Here is a 15,388-nt window from a genome sequence, read left to right as displayed (position 1 = left end):
TCGAGCTGGCCGACATGCTGGAGGCCACTCTGCACAATGCTGATGCTGTCCAGACGCACGATCTCCCGCCGGCCTCGTGGACGCTGCAGACCCTGCAACCCGCCAGTGAACCAACATTGGCTGCTGCCAGTTGCAAGTCCGTGAAGTCCCCGCAACTCGCCGGTGAATTGACCACGGCTGCTGCCACTCGCAATTCAGCTAAGTGTTACTTCTGCAGACTCAAGAAGCACCCCCGTAAACGCTGCCTGGCCCGAGAAGCTACCTGCTCCAGCTGCGGAAAGAAGGGCCACTTTGCCAAGGACTGTAAGTCCAAACCGCGAGCGGGGTCGAGCAGCGTCGCATGCGAGGCATGGGGGTCAGCATCTTGCCTGCCCGCCGCGTGCGAGGCATGGGGGTCGCCATCTTGCCTGCCCACTGTGTGCGAGGCATGGGGGCAGCCATCTTGGCCAGCGCCACCTCGCACCGCCTCTAACCCACGGATGCTTATTGGGCACCAAGATGTCGATGCAACTCTGGCCTCCGTGACCCCAGACCAAAGTGCTCCACACCAGCTCGCAAGGTCAATGATGGACATCCTGGTGGAGGGGCACAAGACTAGCTGCCTGTTTGACACAGGCTGCACAGAGAGTTTTATTCACCCGGACACGGTGCAACACTGCGGACTCGTGACACAGCCAGTAAGCCAGAAGGTCACCATGGCTTCTGGATCGCATTCCACAGATATCCGGGGGGTAGCAACACTGGTGGTGCAGGGCACAGAATATCGGGACTTTGCGTTACTGGTCATGCCTCAACTGTGTGCCCCTGTGCTATTGGGGCTCGACTTCCAGAGCCACCTGAAAAGTGTGACAATGGAGTATGACAGGCCCCACCCACCAATCACTGTCAGAAATCCTCAGTTTTGTGGGGTTTCGTCATATACCCTGCTACTGACCACGCACACACACCGACCCACACGTCCCACCCAGCACCATGCCGACAGCTGCGCTACAGACACCACCTGCAGCCTCTCCACCCTCAAGATCCCTCCCCCACCGCTATTCGCCAACCTGACCCCCGACTGTAAACCTGTGACAACTAAAAGCAGGAGGTACAGAGCGGGGGACAGGGCCTTCATTTAGTCGGAGGTGCAGCGGCTGCTCAGGGAGGGGATCATTGAGCCAAGCACAAGCCCTTGGAGGGCCCAGGTGGTTGTTGTTTGGAACGGACAGAAAAATAGGATGGTCGTGGACTATAGCCAGACCATCAATCTGTTCACGCAGCTTGACGTGTACCCCCTACCCCGCATCGCGGATATGGTCAATCAGATAGCTCAGAACAAGGTGTACTCGACCATAGACCTGAAATCTGCTTACCATCAGCTCCCCATCTGCCCGGAGGACCGCCCGTACACCGCCTTCGAGGCAGGTGGCAGGCTTTATCACTTCCTACGCATCCCCTTTGGTGTCACGAATGGTGTCTCTGTCTTCCAGAGGGAAATGGACTGGATGGTGGACCAGTGCCAAATGATGCCACGTTCCCATTCCTGGATAACATTACCATCTGCAGTCATGACTGGCAGGATCACGACACCAACCTCCAACAATTTTTTCAAGCGGCTAAAGCTTTTAACCTTATCTATAACAGGGACAAGTGTGTGTTCGGAACCACCCGACTTGTTATCCTTGGGTGCCTCCTGGAGAACGGAGTCATTGGCCCTGACCCCGACTGTATGCGGCCCCTGTTGGAACTCCCTCTTCCCAGCACCCTCGGAGCCCTCAAAAGGTGCCTGGGCTTCTTTTCCTATTACGCCCAGTGGGTCCCTCACTACATAGACAAGGCCCACTCCCTGGTCAAGTCAACCACATTTCCCCTCTCAGTCGAGGCCTGCGCGGACTTCAGCCGCATTAAAGGGGACATTGCCAAAGCAACGATGCATGCGATGGACGAGACCATTCCCTTCCAGGTAGAACGTGATGCCTCCGACTTTGTGCTGGCTGCTACCCTCAATCAGACAGGAAGGCCGGTATCGTTCTTTTCTTGTACCCTTCAAGGCTCTGAAATTCGGCACTCTGCGGTGGAGAAAGAAGCCCAGGCCATAGTGGAAGCTAGTGGAGGCACTGGAGGCACTATCTCGCTGGCAAAAGGTTCACCTTGCTGACCGACCAGCGCTCAGTTGCATTCATGTTCAGCAACCAACAGCAGGGCAAAATCAAAAATGATAAAATTTTGAGGTGGAGAATAGAACTCTCCACCTACAACTATGATATCCTGTACCGGCCTGGACGGCTCAATGAGCCCCCCGGTGCCCTATCCCGGGGAACATGTGCCAGCGCGCAGCTCAACCGGCTATACACCCTCCATGCGGATCTTTGCCACCCAGGGGTCATTCGGCTTTTCCACTTCCTGAAAGCCCGGAACCTGCCTTACTCCCTCGAGGAGATCAGGACAATGACCAGGGACTGCCGAGTCTGTGCTGAGTGCAAACTGCACTTCTACCATCCAGCAAAGACACAACTTATAAAGGCCACCCGCCCCTTTGAGCAACTGAGTGTTGACTTTAAGGGCCCCCTTCCCTCCACCGACCGCAATGTGTACTTTCTTAACATAATTGATGAGTACTCGTGGTTCCCCTTTGCCATCCCCTGCCCCGATACCACTGCCACATCCATCATAAAGGCCCTGCGCCAGGTCTTCACTCTGTTCGTGTACCCCTGCTATATCCACAGTGATAGAGGGTCCTCGTTTATGAGTGACGAGCTGCATCAGTACCTGCTGGCTAGACATATTGCTGCTAGCAGGACCACGAGCTATAATCCCCGGGGGAATGGACAGGTGGAGAGGGAGAATGCCACGGTGTGGAAGGCCACACTCTTAACCCTTTGGTCAAAGGGACTGCTGGTCTCTCGCTGGCAGGATGCTCTCCCCGAGGCACTCCACTCCATCTGCTCCCTGTTATGTATGTCCACCAATGCCACCCCTCATGACCGACTCTTTTCTTTTCCCAGGAAGTCTGCCACTGGGACCACCCTACCGGCTTGGCTGACGTCCCCAGGGCCAGTGCTGCTCGGGAAACATGTGAGGAGCAATAAATACTCCCTGACGGTCAAGAGGGTTCACCTACTACATGCGAACCCCCAGTATGCCTTCGTGATCTTACCTGATGGACGGGAGGACACGGTCTCCATCCGTGACCTAGCGCCCGCAGGAACCCCAGACCCCTACCCTGAACGCTCCATGGTGACTATGGACCCCATACCCACCGATGTATATACCCACGAGACCCCTACCCATGAGACACTGTGCACGCCAGGCCCTACACCAACTCTTCCCGACACTCCCGTACCGGGTGCCACGCACACACGTGAGGGGTTACTGATACCTAACGGCCTGGCCCCTCCAGTCAGGCCAGGACCAGCACAACCACCATCACCGGTGCAATCACCACTGGTACTACGTAGATCGCAGCGACGGACTCGGCCACCTGATAGACTCGACCTGTTATACTCTGTTATATAACAGATCTCTTATACTTGTCAGAAACTTCTCTTCGTGGGGACTCTCTTTTAAAACAAAGGAGGGGAGAATGTGCTGAACTATGTATACCTGTCTGGACACGCCCCCCCCCACCCCTGCTGACTGCTCCTGTGGCTCCTCCCACAGGCCCCTGTATAAAGGCGATTGGAGGCACTGCTCCTCCCTCAGTCTCAACATGGTCGTGCTCCCTTTTTCGCTGTTAATAAAAGCTTATCGTTCACTTCCAGTCTCCTAGAGTTATTGATGGTGCATCAAGGGTGCCAGGCTAAAAGCAAACCCTAGCCAGCCGGCTCCCCCGTCCATTCTGCTCTCCAATGTCCGCTCCCTGGACAATAAAATGGACCACATCCGACTCCAGCGTAATACTCAGCGGAGTACAGAGTTTGCTCCGCGTATGTCTTCACAGAGACATGGCTCACTGATGGGATTTCGGACGCTGCCATCCAGCGAGACGGGCTGGCTTTGTTTCGTTCAGACAGAGATGCAGCTGTCTCCGGTAAGATTCGCGGTGGCGGTGTCTGTGTTTACATCGACACGGAATGGTGTCAGAACTCTGTGCTGGTTTCCAGACACTGCTCATCGCTAGTGGATTTTGTGGCAGTTCAATGCAGACCATTTTATTTGCCACGAGAATTCACCTCTGTCCTTATATTCGGTGTCTGCATTCCCCCAGTGCTAACGCTAAGGAGATGCTCTGTGAACTGTTCAGGGCTATTAGCGAACCGCAGAACGCACACCCTAATGGTCTGTTTATTGTTGCCGGTGATTTTAACCCCGCGAACCTCAAGTCAGTGCTCCCCAAGTTCCATCAGTAGGTGAACTTTGCAACGAGGGGTGAGAATGCATTGGACCTGGTTTACACAAACATCCCTGACGTGTACTGGGCAGAGCCCTGCCCCCACCTCGGATACTCAGACCACATCTCTGTTATGCTAATCCCAGCATACAGACCGCTGGTCAGGCGCTCCAGACCGGTTCAGAAGCAGATGAAAACCTGGCCAGCAGGAGCCATCTCTGCTCTTCAAGACTGCTTTGAGCACACTGACTGGTACATGTTCAGGGAGGCTGCAACCGAAGGCGACTCTACCAGCTTAGAGGAGTACACAGCATCAGTGACTAGCTCCATCAGCAAGTGCATTGATGATCTTACTCTGTCCAAGACCATCACTATACGTGCCAACCAGTAGCCATGGATGACCGCAGAGGTGCGTGCGCTGCTGAGGTCCCGCGACTCCGCCTTCAGAGCAGGCAACAAGGCAGCTTTAACAACAGCAAGGGCCAAACTGTCCCGAGCCATCAGAGGGGCAAAGTGTGCACATGCCCAGCTAATCCACAGTCACTTCTAGGACAGCGGCGACACGCAGCACATGTGGAAGGGCATCCAGGACATCACCAATTACAAGACAACATCACCTGACTGTGCAGATGATGCCTCCCTCCCAAATGCGCTGAATAACTTCTAAGCCCAGTTTGAGGCGGAAAATAACGTGGCAGCGAGGAAGTCCACCCCTCCTACGAATGACCAGGTGCTGTGTCTCTCCGTGGCCGACGTGAGAAGAACCCTGTGCAGGGTCAACCCACGGAAGGCTGCTGGACCAGACAGCATCCCTAGTAGAGTGCTCAGGGGATGTGCAGACCAGCTAGCAGATGTTCTCACTGACATCTTCAACATCTCCCTGAGCAGCGCCACCATTCCAATGTGCTTCAAGGCCGCCACCATCGTCCCCGTGCCGAAGAAGTCTTCAGTGTCCTGCCTAAATGACTAACGTCCCGTTGCACTTACATCCATCATCATGAAGTGTTTCGAGAGGCTCGTCATGAGGCATATCAAGACCCTGCTGCCCCCCTCACTGGACCCCCTGCAGTTTGTGTACCATCCCAACCGCTCAACAGATGACGCCATTGCCACCACCCTCCACCTGGCCCTAACCCACCTGGACAAAAAAGACACATATATTCGAATGCTGTTCATAGACTTCAGTTCAGCATTCAACACAATCATCCCTCAGAAACTGATTGGAAAGCTGAGCCTACTGGGCCTGAACACCTCCCTCTCCATCTGGATCCTAGACTTCCTGACTGGGAGACCTCAGTCAGTCTGGATTGGGAGCAGCATCTCCAACACCATCACACTGAGCACGGGGGCTCCCCAGGGCTGTGTGCTCAGTCCACTGCTGTTCACTCTGCTGACCCACGACTGTGCTGCAACACACAGCTCGAACCATATCATCAAGTTCGCTGATGACACAACTGTGGTGGGTCTCATCAGCAAGAACGACGAGTCAGCATACAGAGAAGAGGTGCAGCAGCTAACGGTCTGGTACATAGCCAAAAACCTGTCTCTTAATGTGAACAAAAGAGATGGTTGTTGACTTCAGAAGGGCACGGAGCGACCACTCCCCGCTGACATCGACGGCTCCTCGGTAGAGATCATAAAGAGCATCAAATTTCTTGGTGTTCATCTGGTGGAGGATCTCACCTGGTCCCTCCACACCAGCTCCATTGCAGAGAAAGCCCAGCAGCGTCTCTACTTTCTGCAAAGGCTGAGGAAAGTCCATCTCCCCCCCCCTATGCTCATCACATTCTACAGGGGTTGTATTGAGAGCATCCTAAGCAGCTGCATCACTGCCTGGTTCGGAAATTGCACCATCTCAGATCGCAAGACCCTGCAGCGGATAGTGAGGTCAGCCGAGAAGATCAGCAGGGTCTCCCTTCCCGCCATCACGGACATTTACACTACATGCTGCATCCGCAAAGGAAACAACATTATGAAGGACCCCATGCACCCCTCATACAATCTCTTCTCCCTCCTGCCGTCTGGGAAAAGGCACCGAAACATTCGGGCTCTCACCACCAGTTTCTTCCCCCAAGCTATCAGACTCCTCAATACCCGAAGCCTGGACTGACACCTTGCCCTACTGTCCTGTTTATTATTTATTGTAATGCCTGCACTGTTTTTATGCACTTTATGCAGTCCTGTGTAGGTCTGTAGTCTAGTGTAGCTTTCCCTGTGTTTTTTTTTATTACGTAGTTGAATCTAGTTTTTTGTACTGTGTCATGAAAACCATGGTCCTGAAAAACATTGTCTCATTTTTACTATGCACTGTACCAGCAGTTATGATCGAAATGACAATAAAAGTTGACTTGACTTGACTTGCATGTCAGAAAGGGACTGGGATATTGAATTGAAATGGGAAGCCAACAGGAAATGACTACTTTTATGGTGGACAGAGTGAAAGTCCTCAACGAAACAGTCCGTTAACCTCCATCAGATCTCACTGATATAGAGGAGGCCAGAATGAGAGCATCAGATAGAGTAGATGGTCCTTGCAGGCTCGCAGGTGAAGTGTCTCCTCATCTGGAAGGACTGTTTGGGGTCCTGAATGGTGGCGAAAGAAGAGGTGAATGGTCACCATTAAAGTTAGCCGAAGTTGTGGAGAATAATGTGCTGGATGTGAGATGGTAGAGGAGGACATGAAAAGCTCTCTCCTTGTTATGGCAGCAAGAAGATGGGATGAGGATGGATGCTGAGGAAATGGAAGAGATGCAAGTAGATATGATCAATGGTGTTGGAAGGAAAACCACATTCTTTGAAGGAAGACATCTCGGATTTTCTAGAAATGGAAAGCTTCATCCTGTGAACAGATGTGATGGAGACAGAGGAAATGAGGAAAGGGCATGGTATTTTTACAGGTGACAGAGTGGGAAAGGTATAGTCAAGATCGCTGTGAGAGTCAGTGAGTTTATAAAAGTTATGAGTAGATAGTCTGTCTCCAGATTGAGATATGGAGATAGCAAAAGGGCACAGAGGTGTCAGTGATGATTCAAGTAAACTTGAGGGTAGGGTATAACTTGGAGGCAAAAAGAATCTTGAGTTTGGTGGCAGTGTATGGGAAATTTCTGGTCAATGAGGTTTGTGATGCTGTGGGTAACAAAGGCCTTATGCTCCTGAGTGGCATTCTGTTCAAGGGGGGAGTGAGGGGAGGTGTCTGAGAGTTGCCAACTGGCATCAGGAAGGTAGAGGTAAATATGCCAGAGTACAACAGCCTCTGTAGTATTCAAGACATCTTCAAGGAGATGTGATTAGAAAGGTGGTGTCCATCCTTAAGGATCCCCACCACTCAGGACATGCCCTCTTCACACTGTTACCATTGGGAAGGAGGTACAGAAGCCTGAAGGCACACACTCAGCGATTCAGCAACAGCTTCTTCCCCTCTGCCTTCCAATTTCTAAATAAACATTAAACCCATGAAAATTACCTCACTATTATTGTTGTTTGTTGCTCTACTTATTTTAACTCAGCTATTATATATACTATACTTAATGTACTCAGTTTTTCCCTCTATTTATTTATCGTGTATTTCATTGTACTGCTGCCATAAAGTTAACCAATTTTGCAACATATACCGATGGTATGAAATCTGATTCTGATTAATATTTGCAGTCATGAAGCTAGCATTAAGGAAGATATAGAGAGATGTCTGGATCTTTTTATCTTGAATTGCCAATAAGACATGAACTTTATGAACTATGGAACTCCTTTTTCCTAGTTGAACCTCACACCCCCAGAGCACACTACCCTCCATTCTCTCCACACCAATCCCAACCTCATCACCAATCACCCAGACAACGGGGATGCTGATTGTCAATTTTATTTACTAGAGAGAGTACACTTGCCAACAAGGTAGTTGATAGTGGGAGTTGAAAGCCTCATTTTTTTTAAACACACCAACAGAACAGCAAGTCAACCCTGCTTTCCCCAGTGACTGCTTAAAAATGCAGCATGCTGGTCACAGTCTGGTCTATTTCCATCTTTTTTAAACAGTGATATATCATTCAATTGCATTAAAAATAAAACTTCATCACTGACTGTACACATCATAGATGCAGTTATAGTTTTCAGCCTTAACAGGCTAAAATGAGAATATTTGATTACTTCCATCATTTTCAATGAGAGCTGCCATTTTCAGGCTGTCCATGTTGATGCCCTGGAAGTATTAAGCTAACTGGCTTATAGTTTCCCACTTTTACCTACCTCACCCTTTTTTAAACTGTGGTGTGAATTTGCTACCTTTCAATCCACCAAGACCTGGTCAGATGCTGGAGAATTTTGGTAAATTATCACAAATACATCTACGATAACTTCCACCATTTTTTTCATTGCTTTGGGATATGTCCCACCAGGACCAGGAGACTTGTTTATCCTTAGGCCCATTAATTTGCTCATCACTGCCTCTTTAGTGACAGCAATTACACCGAGGTCCTTACCTGCCATTATACCCAAAACATGCCTCTTTGGAATGTTAAAAATATCCTTCACAATGAAGGTGGATGAAGATAGTCATACATGGCCTCGATTATTTCCACGTTCCCCTATATTAATTACCCTTTTTAATCTTCTGAGGGACTACATTCACTTTTCTGCTTAATATAATTATAAAACTTTATTATCTGTATTATATTTTGTGTTTGTTTACTTTCATAATCTATATTCCTTTTCTTTATTATGCTTAGTGATTCTTTGTTGCTGTTTAAAGTTTTCTCTATCTTCCAGTTTCTCACTGCTTTTGACAACTTTGTATGCATGCCATCCTTTATTTCTCTAGTTATCCAAAGTTGCTCTGTCCACTCTTACTGTCCTTGCTTTTAGCTGGAATACACTTTAGAGCACTGGAAAATCTCTACCCAAATGGACTCAACATCCTGGTCAATAGATCAGATATCATCTCTCACTATCTCATCCACCTTACTTGCTATCCTTCCTTATTATCTGATGCCCTCAGATCTTTGATTCCAAAACATCGCCACCCTGCAACCACATTTTTGTAATGACCACTAAATCATACCTCTTTATATTGATTTGTGTCACAAGTTCACTGGCCCTGTTTGAATACTACGGGAATTCAGGTAAAGTGCCCTTTGTCTTTTGCAACTCATTGTGTGTTTAGAATCTAGTATCCTTTGTGTCCTTTGCAGCTGACTTTTCTGTACTCTGCTCTGACATTTCTCTTTCCTAACTTTTGCTTTAGTTTCTGCACTGCATTAGCCTCTGACTTTATGCCTGCATTACCATTCTCCTTCCATATCAGTTTAAACCCACCCCAACAGCACCAGCAAACAAACCACTTTGATCCCGGTCCTACCAGGAGTAGATTACGCAGGTAATATCTGTCCTATCTCCTCCAGAACCAGTGCCAAAGCTCCAGGAATCTGAAACCCTCCCTCCTACACCATTCTTTAAACCACATATTCATCTTAATGACACAGCTGTTCTTATTCTTACTAACTTAAAGATTATTATCTTAAAGTTCTTACTTTTTAGTTTATCTTCTAGTTCTCTAAATTGTGGGATGTTCTCCTCCTTTTTTCCCCTGTATCATTGGTAGCTCATTAAGCAGCTAGTGAGGATAATATGGAGCCTACAGACACACCAGTGGAGGGGAGTTGCGATCCTTGATTCGGTGGGCTGGAACAGTTCACCATTCACAATGGGCTATATGTGTTCCTGATGAAGGGACTCAATGCCTCACAAATGTTCCTTCCTCATACTGTGCATTAATAAGTTGGGATGTTACATGTGTTAGAAAGAAGAGAAAGAGGAACCACTGACATGTTGGGTTAATGTTTGAGGCAAGAAAAGTGCTGGCATCTGTACTGAAGGATGTAATAACAGAAGATCTCAAAAAGAATAATAGGATTGAGCAGAATCAATGTGAAGTAAAAATAATGTTTGACTAATCCACTGAAGTTTTTTCTGGATGTGACCTGGAAGAAACATGGGATGTAGCTTATTTGGATTTTTGGGAAGATCCTTCCCAGGAGATCAACAAGGTTAGAGCACAAAGAATTGGTTTCAATGAATTGAAAATGATCAAGAATTGAATATTGGATAGGAAGCAAACAGTGAGCATAAAGGTATCATTCTCAGGAGGCTGAGTTATAACTATTGATCACTGCTTGAATCAAAATTACTTACCATCTGTATCAATGATTCAAATGAGGGACCAATTGTTATATTTCTACATTTGCTGTCATATTAAATTAGTCTCAAGAGTCCATCTTATCATACTAGCAAAGCATTCAGTAGTCATATAATAGTGGGACATAGGCTGTCCTTGAATTTGATGGTCCATGCTTTTAGGCATCAGCAACCTTTACCGATAGGAGGTGGAATACAGGGAATGCCGAGGCAGTGAGAAATGCAGACAGAGTTCGTGTCGGAGAGGCGAATTTCTGTGATGTGCCGAACTGTGTCCACAACACTGCAGTTTCTTGCAGCTATCAGCAGGCTGAAACTGAATTATGAGGGGAATTAAATGCAGGAGAAGGAAATTGTTATTGAAATAGGATGCTTGGCAAGTTTGGTTTTTGTTACCAAAATAAAATAAATACTTCCTATGGAGGCAACGCAGTAAGATTCACTAACTTTTTCCAGGTTTGCTGATTGAAAAAAGAGTGAGTAAATAAAGAAGAATGAGAGATCTCATTGAAACAAATAGAATTCATAAAGTGCTTGACGGGGTGGATGTAAGGAAATGATTTAAGGAAATCAGGGATATGGAGATATGCAGGTGCATGCAATGAAATCATCTGTATGAACAATATGCAAGACAAGTTTTCATGCATTTCAGCATACGTGGCAGTCATAAGTCAATTTACTAAATTTAAATTCTAGTGAGGTCAAGGTTGTGCCAACATAACAATGGCTGGATTTAACTATACTGGATCCTTCTACACTTATTTCTTCTGTTGTGTTCTTTTTGAATGTAGCTTTCAGAACATGTATTTCTGTTTGTTGATTTAATATCTTGCTGTGGGGCAACTTGCAGCAGAATGTCTGTTGTCAAACATGTGAGCATAGTGGCATATTTACTGAAGGTGACTTCAAGTAGTTAGACCTTCAATGATGGAGATGTTGGCCTGGGAGAAGACATTGAGTTTGCTTTATTATACTGCAATATATTCAAAATATTTTGCATTGGCAATGAGTGTGGTACAGTACAATTGCCCTTGCTCCATTTTGTCCATCTTTCAGAATCATACAAGAAAGCAAGGATCACTGCTGCCCTGCCTAGTACAATCATCAGATTTGTGTCAGGTTTAAAACCTGATCTTCAAAGACTCTCCTTTCCTAAGACTGTCACTAAAGTTGTTATCATTAAGGACCCCCAATACCAAGGACATGCTCTCTTGTCATTGCTATCGTCAAGCAGGAGGTAAAAGAGCCTGAAAACACATATGCAATGTTTTAGGAACAGCTTCTTCCCTCTGCCATCAGATTTCTGAATGGACAATGATCCCATGAACACCATCTCAAGATATATTTTCTCTCTCTTTTTGCATTACTTATTTAATTTAATTTTGTATCTATTTCTTATCGTAATTTATAGTTTTCTTAATATGTACTACCCTGTACTGCTGTCGGAAGACAACAAATTTTATAACATTCAGTATGCTTCATTCTGGTTATGATTTTGATGACACGTGAAAGGTGATGGCAGATTTAAACAATGATCTCTGCTTTTAATGAGAGCAAATTCCAGAAATATAGGAAGTTATCCATATGCTTCCCAGGACCTTGTTGCAGACTTTATTGTCAAGGGACAGTGTTGCGCAGTATGTGAATGTTAGTAAAAATTTTTATGGAAGTTATGAATGAAGCCAATTTTCACTTACATTTATGTAATGACTTATAATATGACCTCCAAATGTATATGCAAACAAGGATAATCTATGTCCTAAGATTGGAGTGACCATGGTTCCACAGTTTTCAATCAGTCCTCTGGATCACTGCCACTCCAGTTGAAGACTGTTGGAAGCGAGATCTTGACTCTTATCTGACCATGTTTCTACAGACGTAATCCCAAAAATCCAGTGCTCACAATGCAGTCAGAAGAATGGTAAGAAGTGCATTTATTGTCCCTTTCTCGCAGTACTGCAATATTAAATATACTCCACAAACAGTGCTGAATGTGGATCCTTGTCTGGTCAATCTCTGACCAAGCTCTTCTGTGCAGCGTAAGTGATTTCAGCTCTTCAAGGTTCAATGCGGTTTTCCTGAATTCTTGTTAGTTTCGCAATGGTTAATTTTGGAATTTTGTTTTGTTTGAATTGCCGAAGTCTCTGGGGTTCCTGTATTTGAGTTTGCTAGTGACCCTGACACCTCCGTTCTCATTGCTGAAAATACCAGAGCCTCATATACCACAGCACCAGTTTCTGGAAGCGTTTTTTTCCCCTTCAAATTTCAGGCTCCTGAACCAACATGGATAACTTCACTTACCTCAACACTGAACTGATTCCACAACCTATAGATTCCCTTTCAAGGGCCGGACGACTCATGTGCTCCATGTTTATTACTTATTCATTTATTTTTATTGGGTTTTTTTGGAACAATTTGTTGTCTTCTGCACATTGGTTGGTTGGCTGAACTTACTGTGGATGCCTGCAAGAAAATGAACCTCAGGATATTATCTGGCGACATACTCCCAGTGGCCACTTTGTTATGTGCACCTGTACACCTGTTCGATAATGCAAATATCTAATCAATCAATCAATCAATGCACAAAATCATGCATATATGGTCAAGGGGTTCAGTTATTGTTCAGACGAAACATCAGAATGGGGAAGAAATGTGATCTAAGTTACTTTGGCTGTGGAATGATTGTTGAGTGTGGAATGAGGTTTGAGTATCTCAGAAACTGCTGGTCTCCTGGGATTTTCACACGCAACAAGTCTCTGGAGTTTACAGACAATGGTGCAAAAAAAAACCAAAACAAAAATAAAGTCAATGGCAGTTCTGTGGGCAAAAATGCCTTGATAAAGAGAGAAGTTAGAGGAGAATAGCCAGACTGGCTCAAGCTGACAGGAAGGTGACGGTAATTCCAGTATCCATGCGTTACAACAATGGCATGCAGAAGAGCATCTCTTCAAACTCTCCTGATAGGTCATACCTTTTAATCGAAGCAGCATTCTGGTAAGCCTCTTCTGCACCATTTCTGAATCCTCCACGTCCTTCCTGTAATAAAGCTAAATAAATTGCACACAATACTCCTGTTACACGGGGGCGACAGAGGAGAACCCAAATGCAGGTCGCTGGCACATCGACTCAGTTGGGGAGGCTGGCGTAGACCTGAACGTAGAGCAGGAAACCAGAGGGATCTTGACAAGGAGATGGGATTCACAGGGACTCTCTAGAAACTAGAGAGGAACTTAGAACTACTGGTTCTAATCAGAGCAGGGAACGAAGTATCACACTAGAATTGACGAATGAACTGGCAACCTGTGATAGAGTCACCATCATATTTATTTCCCAGTCTCTGATGAGAGCCAGATGTATGGTAATTGGGTAACTAGCAGCAATTGACTGAAACTGGGGCATGATCAGGGAGAAAGAAGTGCTAAAGGGGAACAGCCAGCCGGAACCATGACAACTCCAAGTGTGACCAAACCAAAGTTTCATGACTTTCTGACTCTTATACTCAATGTCCTGAGCAGTGAAAGCAAGGTTGAATGAGCATTCTTTGGCACTCTATCTGCTTGTGTGACCACTTGCAAGATCCCTCTGTATATCAGTGCTGTTACAGGTTTTGCCATTATCCATATATTTTCTCTTTACATTAGATATCCCAAAGTGTAACACCTCATATTTGCTCAGATTAAACTCAATTTGCCATTTCTCTGCCCAAATCTGTAACTGATAGATTTTCTGATGTATTTTTGATGTATACTGTCTAAAATACCACGTATTTTGATTCATTTGCAAATGAACCATCCTATCCATCTCTATTTTCATCCTTTTAAATAGATCACAAACAAAAATGAATCATGAATGAAGGAACAACTATTTTTACTTGTCTCTCTGCTTCCAATTTAAAGGAGCTGTCTTTAACCCTGTACTAATGCACCAAATAAGTTTTAGATTAGATTTTTTAAAAATGACTGACTGAATGTTAACTTCATGCTTTGAACTACAAATATAAAGGTTATGTCAAGTCAGTTCTGGCCTATTTGCAAGCTGGTATTTGATGTTGGTGAAGCATGTTTCAAGGAAATCACTGTTTACCACAGCAAAGGTTACGTTTGTCAAGCCCAGACAGATCTCTTTGACCATGCAGCTTTCTAAGGCTCCGCTTTCCCTTCACACAATGTTCTCTCTGTCCTTTCTGAGGAGCTTGGCAGCAATTTATTCAAAGTGATTGAAGCCCAGGCTGTGGCAACTAGCCACCTGTTTCATAGAACTTGCTTGCACACTTCTTTATTCATATAACCAATAATAAAGGCATGTTCATTGCACTAGTAACAATCAAGGCAAACCTAAAAGCAAGAAATTATCTGACAGAATCAACTTAATAAGGTATGCCCATTGTTATTCACATCCATTGTGCATTATTTATATATAAAAAGAGATTCAACTTCTATTTTATAAAAATGTAGTAATTTTCCCTATGACAAAACAGATTTACCTCTTCTTCACTTCCCTTGAAACTTACTGTTTCAAAATTGTCATCTTGTTGATGTGAAGATATATGGCTGAAGTCTATTTCATCATAAGCTATGATGTGAAGTTTGATAACAGATGGGTTCAGTTTCAAACAATTGCCAGTAAGTTAAATGGGATTTTCCCTCTCACCTCTAACACTCAGTTCAGAATGATCATTAATTTCACCCAGATAAATAATGGAAATACACAGCTTTTACATTCAGTTCCCATCAGCAATATCAGTGCCTGGTCACCGAGCCCATCTAACTACAAACAAGAGAAAATCTGCAGATGCTGGAAATCCGAGCAACACACACAAAATGCCGGAGGAACTCAGCAGGCCAGGCAGCATCTAGGAAAAGAGTACAGTCAATATTTTCAGGCCAAAACCCT

The sequence above is a fragment of the Hypanus sabinus genome, chromosome 6, assembly GCF_030144855.1.
Source record: "Hypanus sabinus isolate sHypSab1 chromosome 6, sHypSab1.hap1, whole genome shotgun sequence".
Taxonomy (NCBI): Eukaryota; Metazoa; Chordata; class Chondrichthyes; order Myliobatiformes; family Dasyatidae; genus Hypanus; species Hypanus sabinus.
This window is presented reverse-complemented; position numbering follows the sequence as displayed.